This window comes from Bactrocera neohumeralis, chromosome 3 (assembly GCF_024586455.1).
Source record: "Bactrocera neohumeralis isolate Rockhampton chromosome 3, APGP_CSIRO_Bneo_wtdbg2-racon-allhic-juicebox.fasta_v2, whole genome shotgun sequence".
Taxonomy (NCBI): Eukaryota; Metazoa; Arthropoda; class Insecta; order Diptera; family Tephritidae; genus Bactrocera; species Bactrocera neohumeralis.
Window position 1 is genome coordinate 37,564,349 of NC_065920.1, and position 20,508 is coordinate 37,584,856.

Consider the following 20,508-nt stretch of genomic DNA (forward strand, 5'->3'; position numbering starts at 1 on the left):
AATGGATTTTGATGCAAATTTTTTCTTTGATACATATTATAAATAAACAAGTAAGGAAGGGCTAAGTTCGGGTGTCACCGAACATTTTATACTCTCGCATGATAAAGTGATAATCGAGATTTCATTATACGTCATTTACATATTTTTCAAATACCGTATTTTTGTAAAGTTTTATTCCGCTATCATCATTGGTTCCTAATGTACTATATATTATACAGAGAAGGCATCAGATGGAATTCAAAATAGCGTTATATTGGAAGAAGGCGTGGTTGTGAACCGATTTCACCTATATTTCGTACATGTCATCAGGGTGTTAAGAAAATATTATATACCGAATTTCATTGAAATCGGTGGAGTAGTTCCTGAGATATGGTTTTTGGTCCATAAGTGGGCGAGGCCACGCCCATTTTCAATTTTAAAGAAAAGCTTGGATGCAGCTTCTTTCTGCAATTTCTTCCGTAAAATTTAGTGTTTCTGACGTTTTTTGTTAGTCGGTTAACGCACTTTTAGTGATTTTGAACATAACCTTTGTATGGGAGGTGGGCGTGGTTATTATCCGATTTCTTCCATTTTTGAACTGTATATGGAAATACCTGAAGAAAACGACTCTGTAGAGTTTGGTTGACATAGCTATAATAGTTTCCGAGATATGTACAAAAAACTTAGTAGGGGGCGGGGCCACGCCCACTTTTCCAAAAAAATTACTTCCAAATATGTCCCTCCCTAATGCGATCCTTTGTGCCAAATTTCACTTTAATATCTTTATTTATGGCTTAGTTATGACACTTTATAGGTTTTCGGTTTCCGCCATTTTGTGGGCGTGGCAGTGGGCCGATTTTGCCCATCTTCGAACTTAACCTTCTTATGGAGCCAAGGAATACGTGTACCAAGTTTCATCATGATATCTCAATTTTTACTCAAGTTACAGCTTGACGGACGGACGGACAGACGGACGGACAGACAGACATCCGGATTTCGACTCTACTCGTCGCCCTGATCACTTTGGTATATATAACCCTATATCTGACTCTTTTAGTTTTAGGACTTACAAACAACCGTTATGTGAACAAAACTATAATACTCTCGTTAGCAACATTGTTGCGAGAGTATAAAAATAATAATAAAGTTGAATTTCAATAGTTGTTTTATTGTATCAATGATTTGACTTTTGAGTAAATTTTTTGCTAATTTTGATGTTTTCCACATTCACTAACTTTGGGCAGTTCTGGACAAAAAACTAATGCAGATAGAATCCTAATAATTTGGGAAAATAATGTATAGATAGTTGGTAACAAACTGTGAAATTTTCATTCAAATCAGACATTACATGCCATTTTTGAATTTCAGCCACGGAAATACCAATGTGCGCCGGCGCGAAGCATGTGCGACGGCACTTGTCAGTCTTGAAAACAACAACAAGCATGCATACGCAGCGGTAAAACCACGCTACACAAACAATTCAACGGGATAACCACGGATACGGAGAAATCAGACAAGCAGACGAAACAACAACAAGCATGCATACTCATGTGGTGAACACATAGAGCGCGACAGACTGCAAATTACATCTGTCAAATATTAAAATACACACGTTCTTATGGGCAGTGTTATTTTGACGACTACACGACTGCAGGCCCACAGTTGTCGTTCTCGCTAACTTCAATATCCTCCTATTTTTGCCAACGACAGTAGGGCGACAGTAGAGTTGACAGTAGAATGGAAGATAGAAAGAGGAGGTAGAGTGGTGATGTCACTAATATGTAAAATCTAAAATTATTCACAGCTCTAACAAACTTGACGTTATTTTACAAATAAAAGCATAAAATAGCTATATTATAGCTCTATTATATCATTTGTAATAACAAAAGATAATTGAAAGCAAAAATATTTACCTATTTACTTATTTTTTGCATAAAAAATTTCATTTTGAACAAAATATTAAAATTTCATTGAAGTGAAAGGAATTTGTATGGCCACAACGAAATTGTGTACATACAAAATGGACAACAGCGTTGTTTTGTGTACATGCCGGCCATTGTGTTGTTGCTTCTCAAAATGTACATGTAGTAAGATGAACAACGACGTTTTCAGTTCACTGTCGTGCTGCTGCAGTCTGTCGCAGTCATTGTGTTTACACTTTGAGACGGAGAATTCAGACAAGCAGACGAAACAACAACAAGCATGCATACGCAGTGGTAAAACCACGCTACCGCCGGGAGAAGTAGCCGCGCGTGATCGGCGTGGTACAGAGCAGCCAGTCGTCTAGCATCCAAGAGCGCAGCAGAGCGGAAAACGATATTGCCCTAAATTTTGAAATGTGATGTCACAAAGCTTTTAACTAAACTAATTATCAACTAGTAATAAGTAGACATACTAGTTAGTATAAATAGAAGTAAGAGCTATGTAATAAGTTACAGCAGACAGCAAAGAAGATGGACAGTGAACTAGCATAGCGAAAACACAAATATAAAAGCTTAGCAAGGTCGTATGTTCGCATATGCTTACATAGCTGCAAACTATGTATATATTCAAACAAAGCAGTGAACAGTGCAGTTACTATTGAAAATTTAGTAAAGTTAAAAATAATAAACGGAAAAACATTGCTGTCCGAGTTGTGACAACTCAACAATGAATTGTCTAAACCCCTCCTCCCTGAGCACCCTGAGCAAGGATGAGGTTACCGCTCTTGCTCAATCCCTCCGATCATATTTGCTTTCAATAGAGCATCTTCTAAGAACCTCTGACTCCCCGAACGCCAACGACGCTAGCACCACCTCCTCTCCCGAAAGTGCCCAAATGAGCATCGGCCAAACCGATGTCACCGCGTTCATCGAAGTTCCTCGCCGGGAAATACCCAAGCGGCGCCGCACCACATCCCCTTCGAAACCCGTATAATTGACGACTTCCTGTCGTCTTCCTCCTCCGATGAAAGCGAAGACCTCGCCCCTCCTAAGGAAAAAAGTCTTCCCCAATCCGAATTCTCCGGAGGAATCGTGGAAGAAGGTTAGCTCCTTTCTGCGCAAGGCAGACCCGCCAAAGCGATCTCTGAAGCCATCTTGGTTTACCCCGAAACCGTTGACGGGTTCCGCGCAATAACTTCTGGGCTGGAAAAGCACAATGTGCCCTACACATCTAACCAGCTGCAACAGGACAAAGACTTGATTGTCGTGATCAAAAGCGTCCTTGAATGCCTCGGTAACAAAACCATCCCCAGCGAATTGCGCAAGGGCCCAAAAATATTGCCCCTAATAACGGTCAACCTCGATCCTTCGCATTCTTCAGCGAAGGCGATTTTCAACCTAAAATCAGTCGCTAGACTCAGCGTCAAAGTAGAGGCAAAAAGAAAATCCAACGGTATACCGCAATGCCTCCGCTGCCTTAATTTCGCCCACACGGCGAACTACTGCCACGCTCCCTGGTAATGAGCCTTCTGCGCTCGCTCTCATGCTACGGCATCCTGCGCTGTCAAAGAGCAAAAAGCCCACCTGCTTCCATAGCTGATCTTGATAAGGCGGTTGCAGGTCTGACTGAGGAAATCCAAAGGTCAATAATTTCAGCCACCTCCTCAATAGAAACTACCACTAACCCAAATAACCTCACCCCACGTATCCGTGCACTCATCGTCAGAAAAAAAAAATCCACAAACTCTGGCAAAAACACAGACTACCCAGGCTACGCCAAACCTTAATCTCCATTCAAAGGGAAGTAAAGGTAAAATTTGTTGGAAGGTTATCAGATCCTTACGAAACCGTAAACTCCACCTCCCCGCCCTAATTAAAGACGGGATCTCTTACCCACAGGACAAGGACAAAACCAACGTCTTCGCTCAGACCCTTAACAACCAATGCCTTAAAAATTCTCTTCTTTTCACGAAGAAGTGCCGGAAACTGTCCGGGGCACAACCTTCCAGACGGTCGAGTTTCAGCAAACTTCCCCCAAAGAAGTCTCCGAAGCTATCCGCTCCCTCAAAAAGCTCTAGGCCACTACGGTATCGGTAATGGCGTCTTAAAAATCTTAGCGCGCAAACACCTTGTCGCCCTAAACAATATCATAAACGCCATGATGCGTTTCCAATATTTTCCCCCGGCCTGGAAAGCGCCACAGTCGTCTTTTTTCCCAGATCGGGTAAACCCCTAAGTGATCCGGCAAACTCACCCTCAGAAAAATTGCTGAAAGCATAATTCTCTCCCGACTGGAGAAATATGTTGCGGAAAAGAAAATTCTCCCCGACTTCCATCATGGGTTTCGAAAGCAGCACACCGCACACTAACTTCTGCGAGTCGTCGAATTTGCCTTGAGGGCTACTCCCCTCCTCAACCAAATCTTTCTTCTCTTTCCCCATATTAAAAAAAAAGAAAACAAATGTAATAAGTTAGTCTTAAGAGTATCAGCACACATTTTGGTGCAGCTCAAAAATATATTCTTCTGACTAATTTTTACTTCATGTAAAAATTAACTCGCGTACATTACATTTATTATTTTTTACTTTTGAAACATATTGCTGCTGAGTATAATAGTTTTGTTCACCTAACGGTTGTATGTAGCACTTTAAACAAATCGAGATAGACATATGTATGTTGGTTTATATATGAGTATATATACATATGTATAAATAATCAGAATGACAAGACGTTTTGAAATCCGAGTCACTGTCTGTATGTGCGTCCGTCCGTCCATCAACACAATTTTAAATTCCATTTGATTCTTTCACTTTCCGGAGTATAAATCAAGAAGCAATTAATATAAAGGGATAAGACTTTGCACGAAGTATGGAACCTAATCTGTTTAACCCTGCACGTGTTTTATTAGTGAATTCGTTTAACGATCATCGTGTTTTACAAACAGGGACGAAATACCGAAGCTCGTCCAAGATTAAGCCAAATATGTGTACCCCAAAGTCTATAGTTGACTTTGGTTTGATTTGGGCCATTACTTCTCTTGGGCACTTTACCTAATATAAAAATTTTTAAACTTCCGAGTGGCTTTCTTCTTCGTTTTTCTTTTCGCTTACTGCTAATTAGAGATAACAAGTGCAGACAAGTCCTTCTCTACCTGATTTCTCTAACGGAGTGTATTTCTTCCTCGGCTTCCACTGGTGGGTACTGAATGGAAAACTTTCAAAGCTGGTGTGTTCGCTTCCATCCGGACAATGCGCTGGACTACGTCAATGGCGCCGCATATGTCGTACAGTTCATCGTTCCATCGACTGTGGTACTCACCGTTGCCAATGCTCAAAGAACCATAAATCTACTTCAAAACCTTTCTCTCGAGCACTCCTAAGGCTAAATCATCAGATGATGTCACTGTTCTTGCCTCTCCACCATATAGCAGGACGGGAATGATGAAGGACTTCTAGAGTTTGTCTTTGATCGTTGAGAGAGGCACCTGTTGGCAAGATGGATTCTGCGTTGGATATCAACACTGGTGTTATTTTTGGAGTTAAAGCTGGTTCCAATATAGACGAAATTATCTCCGACTTGAAAGTTATTACTGTTAACCGTGACGTGTCAGCCAAGTCGCGAAAGCGATGACTGTTTGTTTTATGACAGGAGATATTTCGTCTTGTGCTCGTTCACAACCAGATCTATTCGCTTCCTTATCCAGTCAAAACTAACTGCACGGTTGTTGAGAGCAATGATTTCAATATCATCGGCGTACAGTTTTCTACTCGACTTACACTCCTGCTCTCTGAGAGCACTCGTCAACAATTCGCTATAAGGGGATGTGGGATGGCATTTCAAGCTACTTACGTACAGCTGCAATTGAAACCATTGACCTTCGGAAAATGCAAAAGAACAGATGGTACGATGAGGAGTGACGAGTTGCAGCGGAGAGAAAACAGGCTGCCTACCTCGCAACGTTACGATCGACCACAACACGTGCGGGATGGGATGGATAACGAGACGAAGAGCTTCGTATATATACAGACAGACAGACAGATATGGCTAAATCGACTCAGCTCGACATACTGATCATTTATATATATTCTTTATAGGGTCTCCGACGATTCCTTCTGGGTGTTACAAACTTCGTGACAAACTTAATATACCCTGTTCAGGGTATAAAAAGCAATCGTATGGTATTTTTACCGCACAAGTGGTCTGCGTTGAATAAACAATAGTGTGTTCTAAATAATTTTATTCAAGTTTTAAATAGTTTTCGATTAATAAATTATAATGGAAACGTCTGCAATGTCAGTTGATTCCACCAATTCAGAAATTGACACATGGTGACCCGACTAATCTAAGGGTTTATGATAAAAACCACGCAATAAATTTTGAGTGCTCAGACTACTTTGATCTGGTTGACCTAGATGATGACAGCGTTTTGTCTGAGCCTCCATTCTCAGCAAACATTCCATACGAACACTTGTTGCTGTTTATTGAGTCTGATGATCCGCCGCTTCCTGACCCAGGGATTCCATGTCATACCCAAGCAACTGAGAGTTGTGTACAGCTTCTGACAACAGTTTCCCGACGCGCTATTGCAAAGGATAGAGACGATATCATGGCCGTAACTATAGTAAGTCGTACTACAACACCACCCATGGAATCCAAAAAAGACTTTAAAACCTAAAAAAACTAAAACTAGAAAAGATTCCCAGCCATCAGCAAAAAAACCAATGTCTGTAACTTGCACCACAAAAACATTTAATTTTTTGAAAACTTAATTAGAATAATAAAATTTTATTTTCGATCCACCGTATTTTCCACAATTTTAGAATTTTTTAAAAAAATATGGGAATATCTGTATGCTTCATACATAGAAGCACAAACTCTCATTATAATCGAAGAAACCACGCACAATTTTGCGGATCGCTTTTTATGAAAGTGTAGGTTTTTGAGTACAATTTAATAAGTATGACCTCAAAATGTAAAGTCGCTCTGCGCGAACTGGAAATTAATTTTAGACCCATGGTTTTTTGGCAAAACTTTCTTAGAATTTTCTGTAGTTTTCGTTTTTGCTAGCCGCTTTGTTGGTTTTTTTCCACCCATACAAATCGACCCGGCCTAATGTATAACCCATTCACTGACTGACATATTCGACAAATGGTTTGTAAGAAAAACAAAAATCAGTATACATATGTAAGACATGGGAGTTCAACCCAATTTTATCTATTTTTGGCAATACTGCATACCATCATCTGCCACATAATATAGCTAATGTTCCCAGAAGTTGTTATAATAGACTAGGTAAATTTTTCGCCCAATTCTATCCATTTTACGCACAAAGATATACAGTTATTAGCATATGAGAAAGCTTCATTTTTATTGAGATAACTAGCATGTTGGCCGAGTATGCGGTAGCGGAGCATGCATCAGCTTCTTTGTGCTCAGTCCAATCTACAAAAAGAGTGATCCCACATTCTGCGCCAACTACCGTGAGATAAGCCTCCTCAACTTCGCGTATAAGGTTCTATCGAGTGTATTGTGTGAAAGACTAAAGCCCACCGTCAACAAACTGATTGGAACTTATCTGTGTGACTTTAGACCTGGCTAATCAGCAACAGACCAGATATTCACCATGCGCTAAATCTTGGAAAAGATCCGTGAAAGAGAATCGACACACACCACCTCTTCGTCGATTTCAAAGCTGCTTTCGACAGCGCGAAAAGGAGCAGTCTTTATGCCGCGATGTCTGAATTTGGTATCCCCGAAAAATTAATATGGCTCTGTAAACTGACGTTGAGCAACACCAAAAACTCCCTCAGGATCGGGAAGGACCTCTCCAAGCCGTTCGATACCAAACGAGGTTTCAGACAAGACAACTCCCTTTCGTGTGACTTCTTCAACCTACTTTTGGAGAAAATAATTTGAGCTGCAGAACTAAACAGAGAAGATACCATTTTCTATAAGAGTGTTCAGCGTTGGCGTATGCCGATGATTTTGATATCATCGGCCTCAACACCCTTTCTCCAGACTGGAAAAGGAAGCAAAGCAAGTGGGTCTGGCAGTGAACGAGGGCAAGATGAAATATCTCCTGTCATCAAACAAACAGTCGTCGCACTCTCGACTTGGCACTCACGTCACTGTTGACAGTCATAACTTTGAAGTTGTAGATAGATTCGTATATTTGGGAACCAGCGTAAACACCACCAACAATGTCAGCCTGGAAATCCAACACAGGATAACTCTTGCCAACAGGTGCTACTTCGAACTGAGTAGGCATTTCAAAAGTATAGACATCTCTCGACGAACAAAAGCCAAACTCTATAAATCGGTCATAATTCCCATCCTGCTATATGGTGCAGAGGCTTAGACGATGACAACAACTGTGAGTCGACGTTGCGAGTTTTCGAGACAAAGGTTCTGCGAAAAATTTATGTTCCTTTGCGCATTGGCCACGGCGAATTTCGCATTCGATGGAACGATGAGCTGTTCGAGATATACGACGACGTTGACATATGTATAGTAGTTCAGCGAGTTAAAGGACAGCGGCTAAGTTGGCTAGGTCATGTTGTCTGAATGGACGAAAACACTCCAGCTCTGAAAGTATTAGAACGACTGGCGCGCCGTTGTAAACTCGGCTAAAATCGCGAAAGCGATTTACGCCAATAAAGAAGAAGAAGAAGGTGCTTAAGAAAAGTAAGTTTATTTTGCGTGTTTATTTGATTTTTCTGTTTTGACAACTCTTTATTATGTTAAGCAAATATATGCGTTGGTTGCTTTTATTCATTTTATTAGCGGTTATTTACAAATGTTTATTTTATCGGTTTTATAGGTTGTTTATTATTTTCCTTTTCTGTATTATCAGCTTATGAAGGATAGTATGTAACTCCACATCAGATGTGGCCAGAAAGAGTACTCCATAGCCCTGGAGTTAGGACTATGAAACTAGAGGGATCTTGCGGGAGAGTGGCCGTGATAGGAGAACGGCTTCGATTCGTAGAGTAGAGGATTCTTCATAATTAATTTGATGCTTTGTACTTGTGTAGCTGATAAGAGCGACATTTGCTTTTTGTAGGAGTAGGTGCGTCACTGTATAGCATTGGGAGTATGGAGATCTCTTAATTTCCTTGGAAGATTATATTTATTTTTGAAAATTTAAGCCTCTATAGGGCAAAAATGTATGAAAAGTGTTGGATTTTTTAACTTTCTGAGACAATTTTTTTATATTTTGTGTTTAAGTGCGTATACACTAATTTGGCGTTTAGGAGCGCGCCACATAGCTTGAGATTTTCTAAGCAGAACTTTTGTATCATTATTCGCGAAAGGCATCCTGCGGGGTCGAAAAGGTACATATTTTTGTGTTTTTAAATGAGGTTGTCAAAGGGAATCTGACTTTGTTTTTGCTGACAATTCGAGGAGGGTTGGAAAACGGTGGCTTGAGTGGTAGACGCACGACGTATCGGCCATATCGAGTAACTGTGACATTGACATAATTAGTTCAGCGAATTAAAAGACAGCTGCTACGCTGGCTGGGTCATGTCGTCTGAATAGACGAAAATACTCCAACTCCGAAAGTACTCCAGCTCTGAAAGTATTCGACGCAGTATCCGCCGGTGAAAGCAGAGGAAAAGGAAGACCTCCTCTCCGTTGGAAAGACCAAGTGGAGAAGGACTTAGCTTCGCTTGGAATCTCCAATTCGCGCCCGTTACGAAAAGAAGAAACGACTAGCGCGCTGTTGTTAACTCGGCTATAACCGCGCAGGCCAGTAAAGAAGAAGAAAAATTTGAATTTTACCGTACAGTACAGCCGTAAACTAAAACAGTTCGGTTACTGATTTTCCTTAGGTTTTAAATAGGAAAACCGTAACTTAAAACATACAGATATACAGTGCATCAAAAAAATAAGTATGCACTGTGTTTATCCGTTTTGTTTCCAGAAAAAAATGCCGCAGAACTAATAATAATATCCATTTTTTTATTTTTTTCAGTTATTTCATATTTTAGTTAAAAGCAATAGCAAAAAACAGAAACTTAAACTAATAATTTTTCAAATTAGAGAAAAAAAAGGCTTAAATAGCTAAAAATTACATCACTAAAGTATGTATGCAATAGTAATACATTCCAAAGAAAAAGTTCCAACGGTTTTATTTTTGAGTTTTGATGGGCTGTTAATATTTTATTGGATAGCTTTTGGATTTTTTTATTGCATTCAATCCGGATGGCATGGACTTTACCAGTTTTTGGGTCACTGAAGTTGGAATTTTGCCCCACTCTTCGATTAAAGCGGATATCAAAGATTCTTTACCGGTTATTTGGTGTCTTCTGATTTTTCTCTCTATAAAATGACCCAAATGTTCGATAGGGTTCACATCAAGAGATTGGGCTTGTGTTTTTAATTGTTTGGATGTCTTGTAAAGTAGCAATTCCTTAACAATGTGAGCGGAGTGTTTTGGATCATTGCCCTGTTGGAAGACAAATGATCCTTCAAGTCCCAATTTGGCCGCACTATCGTTTAAATTCGATATTAATATATTAAGTATTAATACAAGATTCCATACACCAGTTGGTGCCATACGCCCCCAAACCATGAGCGATGTTTTACCAAGGCAGCCATATTCCGTGAATCAAGCTCTGTATTTACTTTTCTCCATACTTTTTCATGTCCATCTGATCCAAAAATGTATAATTACTTTCATCTGAGAAAATAACAGAATTCCAGAAATATTCTCTATGTTTACTTTCGTGCTTTCACAAAGTTTAATCTTTTTTGTCTGTTAAAGTTGCTTATGAATGGCTTTTTATGGACATTACGACCATGGGAACCAGCATTATACAGCACTCGACGATTACTTTGGGGATGGCAGGTTTTCATTTTCATTTTTATTTTTAATTTCAGTACGCACTTTTGGAGCACTTTACTTCAGATTAGCCTGTATCTTGTGTGCGATAATGTACCGATCCTTGGAATCAAATGTTTCTTGTCGTCCAGATCTCTCCTTATTTTTTGTATTGACCTCTTTTTTGTATTTTTCTACTATTTTTTGAATATTAGAATTACTTTTATTTATTAGTTTTCCAGTTTGCCTCTGACTTTTGTTTTCTTTATATAGTTTTATAATAGCACCTTTCAAATTTTGTGATAGTTCCTTGACGGGCGGCTCCATGATCAAAATGTAATTGCAATTAACGATGAAATTTAATGAAAACTTCGAAAAATTATTATTTTATAAAAAAAACAATACTTATTGCTTCAAAACGTATAAACACTGTGTATCGCTTTTTACAGAGAAAATCTAACGGTTTTTAATAAAGGAATATGTCAATGATATCAATTTGTCATATTCGTGAAGGCAATATTATGAGTAGTTGTTTTTGGAAAAAAGCACAAAATATATAGTTATTTCTGTGATACACTAAATATGATGTGAAATTAATACACTCACTTTGATTTGGGATTAACGTACATACATATGTACATACATATGCCTCTTTTGTTGCCAATTCCTCTTTTCTTCTTCCAGCTGTTTATGGGGTTCTTATGAGTGTTGTTGTTTGTAGTTTTGTTTTTAAAAATCGCGTCCGTTTGTTTATTTCATTTTGTTTTGTTTGTGGGTTCGTGCCCGATTTTTGTTCATTATGGAAGGCATACACCCAACAATTAGTTGGTTGATTGAGTTGGGCTAGAAACTGCCCTTTTCGCTACATACGACACAACTTTTAATACAATTTTGAGGCCAACTTCATTTTGAATATTCACTTCGTTGCTTAAACATGAGTTCAGAAGTTGTTTCTTTACTTATTATATATGACGCGCTCTCTTCGACAGCCGAAATAAAATGGCGAAATCGTTTGAAATCGCACGACCAACTTGACAAAATATCAAAAAAATTCCATTTTTATCTAATCAGTTGGTACAACTCATACAACTACCCCAAATACTTACATACGTAACAATCAGTTGTACAATTCAATGAAATTGGTGCAATAATTGGTGAGTGTATGCCTTCCATTAGTTTCAGTATTTTCAGACGATTTTTGATGTTTTTTGACATTCCCTTTTTACATTTGTTTGAAATTATTTGTATTTATATTTTGTTTTCAATGTAATTTGTTTTTGTGTCAGTCATTTTTCCGCAGTTTTTCTCCTTTCACTGCTATATGTACATACATATGTACTCTGTCCAGAAAGTATCGGGAATTCTTTATTTAAATTTCCCGCTTATATGGAAGACAGGTCAACTTTTTTTCCTAGGTTGGTACAACTGTCCTTAATTATGATGCCGCAAATTAGCGCGATCTGGCAATCAGTGTGCGCATTATAGCAGCTGTTTATGTCAGTGGACCTCAGTAGTGTTTGTCGAATTATACAAAATTTTTTAACGTATTTGTGATAAATTTTGGCGAAACACTCAACAAATATCATTAAGAAAGCGCCGTATTCACCTGGTTTAGCTTATGTCATGGATAAAATGATACGAAACTCTCGTATTGGCTCTCATTATTCTCTCAAATGCGTTCCCTTATTAGGTTGGTAGCGATGGAGATCAGCAAATTTCGAACAGCTGATATCAGAAAAGGCGGGATGCCAAAAATAAACCGCTATAATTAACTTACAAAATCAGTGTGAAACTAAATTTTATTGAACTGTGCGAACATATTTTGATAAAATAAATTTTTATGTAAATTATTTAATTTTTTTGCATTTTAACATTTATACATGCATTTTCAAAGTGTTTAAATTAGTATTTTGTATAGCTTAGCGATAATACCAAAAATAAAGAAGTGTGTGGTCGGAATATATATCTAATATATGTATGTGTACATATTTTTTTAAGTTATAGCAATTCAATATACATATGTACATATATAAATATTTAATACATTTATCTTGAATATGTGGTGTTTTTATGAATTGTTTTGTTTTTCCGATTATTTATTATTTTAAATTATTACATTAATTATAAAAAATGTATTTACTTATCTACGTACTAATTAATACTAGCATACAAATTCTGATATTTTTTATTAATTGTGTTGGTTTCTCATGTTTATATATACATATACTAGTGTGAAAATTGCAAAATACCCAAAAGTTATTTATAAAATACCCAATCTAATATTCTTCAGCAGTGGCATCATAGGCAAATGTTATAAAAAAATGCAAGTTTTGACAGCTCTCTCTTGAATCAAAGAGTTTCTTATCAATTTATCTATGTACGTCCATGTGACTTCTGGCTATTCTCGTAACTCCTCGGAAACCGTTTTAAATTAATTAAAGACATCAAAACAATTTCAACGCGAGAGCTGAGGTCGACTGACGTAAACAACTGCTGTAAACACACTTGTTGACAGATCGCGCTAATTTTTGGCATCATAGTTAAGGACAGTTGTACCAACCTAGGAAAAAAAAAGGTGCGTGGAGTCCCTACGCGCGGAAGAAGTTATACTTCTTAGTGATATTCAGAAATGCATATCATTTTGTATGAAAGAAAACTAGAACATTTAAATTCATTATACACATTTTATAAAGCAAAGTCTAAATGAAGGAATGTTGACGAGGAAAGTAGTTCTGTCTCTTCTTTGCGGAAGGGAATATGCAGCGTAACCATCTCTCTTTTGTACTCTTCGAATTGGGTTGTCATATTATAATTTGTATATCTTATATCATGGTGTTTAGTCAATTTCTTGTATTCATTATTGGCGTTGCATTTGTATTGCGCACAAAACTAAGCCAAAGTAAAATAAATTTCCTTTTTATTTTTCTTTGCACTTTTTCAATAAATTTAAATAAGTTTCTTAATAAATTTAAAAAAGTTTTCAATAAATTTAAATTAATTTAAGTAAATTTACATGTATTCTCATTTATATTTAATTATCAATAAATTTTTTTTAAATTATTTGCCCTAGTTGTCCATTTTATTTTCTCATGCATTTCAGTCGATTTTTGTATAGAAATTTGACCGGCGTAGAAGCAAAATGCGAAACAATCATCATATATTATGTCGTTTGCACATTTGTCTGTATGTTTGCGAAAGCAAATGTTCTACAAAAGCATATTTCTATACTTAAACAAAATTATTTGAACCATCGTATATTTCTTACATGCATAACCAAACCATACTTAAGACAACGCCACGAAAGTGTCAATAGTGGTGTTGGTGGTAAGCACATAAAAAGTCACAATGTGAACGCAGGTTCGAATCTCGACGGACTTAGTCTTTAATTTTTGCATTTTAACATCGTAATACTATACTAATAAATATTTTGCTTACTAATAGAAATTAAATTTATCACAGCAATATACCTAATATATATATACTACATAATATTGCTGTGATAAATTTAATTTCTATTAGTACGAAAAATATTTATTAGTATAGTATACGATGTTAAAAGGAATACATCTTCTATCCTATCTTGTGTACCAGTACATGCTCATATGAATGTATGTATACGCATGTGCGCGTTCAGAAATTCAAAGAATTCGCACAAAAAAAAGAGAGACGAAAGAAATAAAGTCACATAAAATAGTTGAGAATTCGCAAAAAGGAAAGACAAAAGAAAGAAAAATAATGCGCAAGCATACATAAGCGTACTGTGCTTATTGACCGCATTATTTTTGCGTAAAACCTTGGAATCTATTCATTGAAATCACCACTCAGAAGTCGTTTTATCCGTTGTAAGCGAGCGATTTTCGAAGAAACATCATTTCTAATATGCCACAACACAATATTAGAAATAAAGTTCATAAACCTCACGCTGTCAGATAAAACGATATACCTCGTCATCGCGGGTCGATTTCAAAAAAAATTTAAATGAAGACTAACTACAGAAATGATCCTGTAAAGTATAGCCTTAATTTTTCAACGGCCAACGCAGAGTATTTCAACCAAAATATACGCAAAATAGTTGAGAATTCGCAGAAATGAAAGACAAACGAAAGAAAAAGCAGTATAACTTCAATAATGCACAAGCATACAAACATACATATGCGCAGCAGCAGCAAGGAAACAGTTAACAATCGGCGATCCATTGTATATTTCTTTCATGCATAACCAAACCATAATTAGGACAACGCAATACAAGTGTCAATGGTGGTGTTGCTGGTAAGCGCTTGAAAAGTTAGGACGAGCACGTAGGTTCGAATCCCAACAGAATTTATTTTTAATTGAATTTGTCACCAACCAAAAATTGAAACATTGTTCTACAAAAACAACAACAGCATAAGCATGGCAACATTGTGTTGTTGGTAGAAAAGCCGAGCTGTGCCGAAAGAAACGAACAAACGATCGCCGATTGTCACCGCTTCGCTTGCTGCTCGAACATCTTCGCAGACAAGGTTGTGTAGATTCATATTGAGCAAGGGGTTGCGTAGATTCATATTGAGCAAGGTTGCGCTTGAGCAAGGTTGTGCAACCTGAATCTATCGCAACCTTTTCCGAACTCGTATAAGAAGAATAACTTCAAAAATTTGCCTGTCTTCCATATAAGCGGGAGATGAGAGGGTGAAATGTAGAATTCCCGATACTTTCATGGCAGGGTGTATGGGTGTGGTATGTATATTTTTTTTGTTTTGTTTGGGTCACTGCACGTTGTAATAGCACTTTATTTTTGGTTTTTGTCACCACAATTGTTTTAATATAGTTAAATGTTATATATTTTCACACAATACATATATATGTATATGTATGTATATATTTGTTTTTAAAAAAATCAAAAGGTGCCTTTCGGTAAGGCTCGAAGGATCATATTTAATTATGCAAATAATTTTGTTTTAACGAATATCATCGAGATATTATCATCTCTAAAGATACAACACAGCGCTCATAATCTCGGAATACTTTAAATAAAAAAGCAATGAGTTTGATATACGCATACAAAAAGGTTTATTATTATCATCCGTTATCATATGTATGTATATATGTATATGTATATATATGTATAAGTTATATACGTAATATAGTTTTTATAAACAGAATATTTCGGTCGAATTAGGTTGAAGTGGGATGGTTGACGTTCGGGATGGTTAACATTTTCAGTTGCGCACAGGACCGCTGTCGTTATCGAATAAAAGGCGAGATGTGTTGACACGGCGCAGTGAATACACGAATATGGTCAACAAAAAAGCGATGATCCAATCGTTTTGGTAGTTGACATCTGCTGTAGTGAAATCTATTGTGTCCCCAGGAATGGTGTTTTGGTGATGATGTGGTTGGCAGTATTAGGGTGTGCCATTAGCTTACCGTGTGGAGTGGTATACTTGGATGGGGGAGTTCATTCTCATTTAAACAATTACAAAATGATTCAAATGAAGAAGCATTACTGTGATTGTTTCTATTTTATTTTTTAAATACTATTACTAACTAACGTCTTTGCACTAGACAATGAAGTGCATCCATATACCTTCTTCGTTCTTTCTGATATACGGAGGCTGCTATATATATTTCTGGCCTAGGCAACACTAAGTGTTGCCAGGTGCAATCTGACATTTCCATTGGAAAGTTTGACATTTTTTAGCATCACATCACTCAAAACGTTTTGTTATTTAATCGTGAATTGTTTTATTTACAGGGAATTAAAAAATTCATCTCGGCCAATCATTTTTCACAACTTTCGACGTGGATTATCACGACAAGAGTGCATCGATGAACTAAAATCTTTGTATGGCTATGAAGCACCATCCTATAGCACTGTGAAAAACTGGTACAACGAATTCAATCGTGGCCGACGCTCGCTCAAAGACGAATTCCGTGAAGGTCGTCCAAAAACAGCCGTTGTGCCAGAAAACATCGATGCCGTACGTGAACTGATAATGCAAGACCGTCATGTAACATACCTTCAGATAGAGGCATGCCTATGCATTTCTCCCATCAGCATACATTCGATATTGCATGAACACCTGGCCGTAAAAAAGGTTTGTTCTCGTTGGATCCTGCACAAATTTGACAATCGCTCAAAAAAAGGCTCGTGTGGATTGGTGTAAAGAAATGCTGAAAAAATACGATCGCGGTGCTTCAAAAGACTTTTATAAGATCGTCACAGGTGACGAATCATGGATCTATGCGTATGAGCCCGAAACGAAACAGCAATCGACCGTGTGGGTCTTCCAAGACGAGCCAAATCCAACGAAAGTTGTTCGTGGAAGAAGCACTTCGAAGCAAATGGTCGCCTGTTTCTTCGGCAAAACTGGTCATGTGGCGACTGCTCCGCTTGAACAACGTAGTACGGTCAATTCTGAGTGGTACACCACCATTTGTTTGCCTGAAGTCTTCGGAGAAATTCGAAAAACGAACAAGAGAAGACGAATCATTGTGCACCATGACAATGCGAGCTTTCACACAACGGCTCAAACCAGCGCCTTTTTGACCGGCCAAAACATCGAATTGATGGGTCATGCGCCGTACAGCCCTGACTCGGAACCCAATGACTTCTCTTTATTCCCACACATCAAGAAAATAATGCGTGGTCAACGATTTTCGTCGAAAGAAGATGCTGTTGAAGCATTCAAAAACCATGTTTTGGAGGTGTCTCAATCGGAGTAGAAAAAGTGCTTCGAAAATTGGTTTGAGCGCATGCAAAAGTGTATAAATCTTGATGGAGAATATTTTGAAAAACAATAAAACCATTTTCGTTGATAAATATTCCTATTTTCATTATTAGGCCAGAAATATATGTATATAGCAGCCTCGTATATAGGAAGTAGGCGTGGTTGTATTGCGATTTCACCCAGTTTTATAATATAACGTATGTATACTAGTATGTACCAAATTTGGTTTAAATTGATCGAGGTGCCCATCTGATATAGTATTTTACTTAATGAAACCATTAAGTTATCTTGGCTGTTAAATTAGTTGCTTCCGTATTTATTTGGTGAGCTAACTTTTACTTTTACTACTTTTAGCAGTTTTTATCACAATCATTGTATAGAACGATGGGCTTGATTATCATCCGATGTCATCCATAAACACATTGAGGCCGAGCTAGAAAGACATGTTGCCAAACTTTTTTTTGTTTTGCTAATATATATACACTTAGTGGTTTATTAGATGGAGATATTAATCTTATTAAAAGGCGTTGTTAAATTCCAACCATTTACAATACCAGCTAAAATATTTAAATGACAAATGTATGTATGTATACAGTTATATAATATACATACATACATATGTATGTAATAGTCAAATATGGGCTTGCTCTATTGTTTCAGCTGAATAATTTTTTTGAATTTGGTAGCTTATTTTCAAAACAACTTTTCTGAAAAATATTTGAACTCGCACTCAAATTATCATTTGTACTAAGGATAGAGAAATCCTGAATAAATTGAGCTTAATATGGGAATGCACGACTTTTTTATGTAGATTTAAAAAATTATGAAATCAAAACTAAAGAAGAAAACATTTAGATATGTGTTATTCTCAACTCAAATTAAATAAAAAGCATGAAACCAGGATGATTTCCGACTCGTTGCGACTCAAATGCATTTCAGAAAAACTCAATCTATTATTCAAAGTACATAAAGGAATTGTCTGTTTTCAACCACCTGCGCTTCTATATAATGGCTAGGCATGTCACGTTTCATTTTGCTGCGGATTTTCAGCGCAATTTTTCCAGCTATTATCAGATAATCCGATTACCACTGGCATAGCTGGTGCTGGTGTTAGTGCATTTACCACAACCGTTCAATAATAACCATTTCATTTCATATGCTCACATCGAAATTCGAAACAAAGGCTAGGCTGGCAAAAACATTAGTTCAAAGTGAATGTGGAGATATCGTTGAATCCTATTACCAGAACCGCACGGAGTTTGCTAAGTCCACAACTCAGCTATGCAGATGCACTGTACAACTGTCGATGCGGGGAGAAAAATGACACTTCGTTGCAACGCTTGCTCTAATTGGATTTCGATGACTGTGAATTGGTGATAATTTTAATTGTGGCACACGTGATTGACGGGACTGAACTACAGAGGTTCTGACAGCAAATGTGAGTGGGAATAATTTTGATTTGTCCATGTTAGTGTAAAAATTGGACAATTCGCGTGACACCAGTCATTTTTGGGTGACATTTCAAATCTCGGAAAAACCGGATCGCATCGGATCGACCTTCTTATATGTGTATCGGGCAATATGTAAGATATATTAGTGAATAATTAACAGAAACCTCTTCACGAATTATGATATAATGATTTGATATGGAAATATGTTCCCGAATATACATGAGTCGGAGATATCTATTGAAAATCCATCTTTTTTTTCTGCACTTCAAGACGTTTGAGTGATTTCATTTTACGGATAACTTCTCTTCGCTATATATCCCAACAACACTATAATATTCATTGCTTATATAATTTATTTTATTGTACTCTTGCAACATGTTGTTACAAAGTAATAGTTTTGTTTACTTAACGGTTGTAAGTATCACCTAAAATCACCAGATACATGTAAGGATGCGTATGTATGTATGTATGTACATATGTATATATAATATAAATGATCGTAGTGCTAAGGGGTACCTGTGGTAAAATAATTTTGCAAATTTTTACAGCAACCAAATTCGCCAAGCGGAAATACTACTAAAACTTCTAAATCGGATGAAACCCCCCTGATTCCCTATTTAACGGTACTGTTTAAAACTACCAAAAGTGCGATAAATCAATAACTAAATACGACAGAAACATAAAATGTTACACCCAAAATTATACGATAAGGCTTTATGGGAGCCGGGGTAAAAATGGGACGATGGGCGTGGCACCACCCCGTTTTGGGTAAAATAACATCTCTTGTGACCTAAATGAAAATTACAGAACGTTTTTTACAGAGTATACTAAAATTATGAAGGGAACCCTTTTCCAGCCTGCTGAATGGCAAAGAAATTATAACGTCAGGAGAAGGCGAACCCGATTCTCCAATTGATGACGATGGAACAGACGTTCCATTGTCCGACCATGAAGAAGTTCGAATAGCAATACCCGTCTGAAGAATAACAAGAAAAAACGTTAACTTCGGTTGCACCGAAGCTAAATACCCTTCACAGGTGCATTTCTGTTAGTAACTATGTGTTCAGTTTGTATGGAAGTTATATGCTATAGTTTGTTAGAGATTACATTGTTGCCTTAAAAATTAATCTATACCAAATTTCGTGAATATATGTATCTTGTCAAATGTGAAAGTTGTCCATACAAGAACTTGATTCCGATCGTTCAGTTTTGTATTCTTGAAGAGAAAATGACGTTTGCAAAATTTCAAAACGATATCTTAAAAATTGAGGGACTAGTTCGTATATATACAGACAGACAGAGAGACAGACAGACGGGCATGGCTAAATCGACTCAGCTCGACATAATGATCATTTATATACATACATATATTCTTTATAAGGTCTGCGACGATTCCTTCTGGGTGTTACAAACTTCGTGACAAACTTAATATACCCTGTTCAGGGTATAAAAATTGCTGCGGATTGCCGGTCGAACTATTGAATACGGCGGCGAAGGGCTGATAAGGAGCATGCATTAGCTTCTTTGCAGAATTTGGTGTTACGAAAGCATACCCAACGATTGGAATTTAAGTGTGCTCAGCCCAATCCACAAAAAGGGACCCCTCCTCAACATCGCGTATA

The 20,508-nt window shown here is 37.2% G+C and overlaps 1 non-coding gene across 1 annotated transcript; it reads right to left on the reverse strand.

Annotated features, from left to right (window-relative positions):
- Positions 1–14,541: 14,541 nt before the first annotated feature.
- Positions 14,542–14,745, reverse strand: LOC126754282 (small nucleolar RNA U3). Its single transcript, XR_007666278.1, has one exon. It is a non-coding gene; the product is annotated as a small nucleolar RNA U3 (small nucleolar RNA).
- Between the last annotated feature and the right edge of the window lie 5,763 nt (positions 14,746–20,508).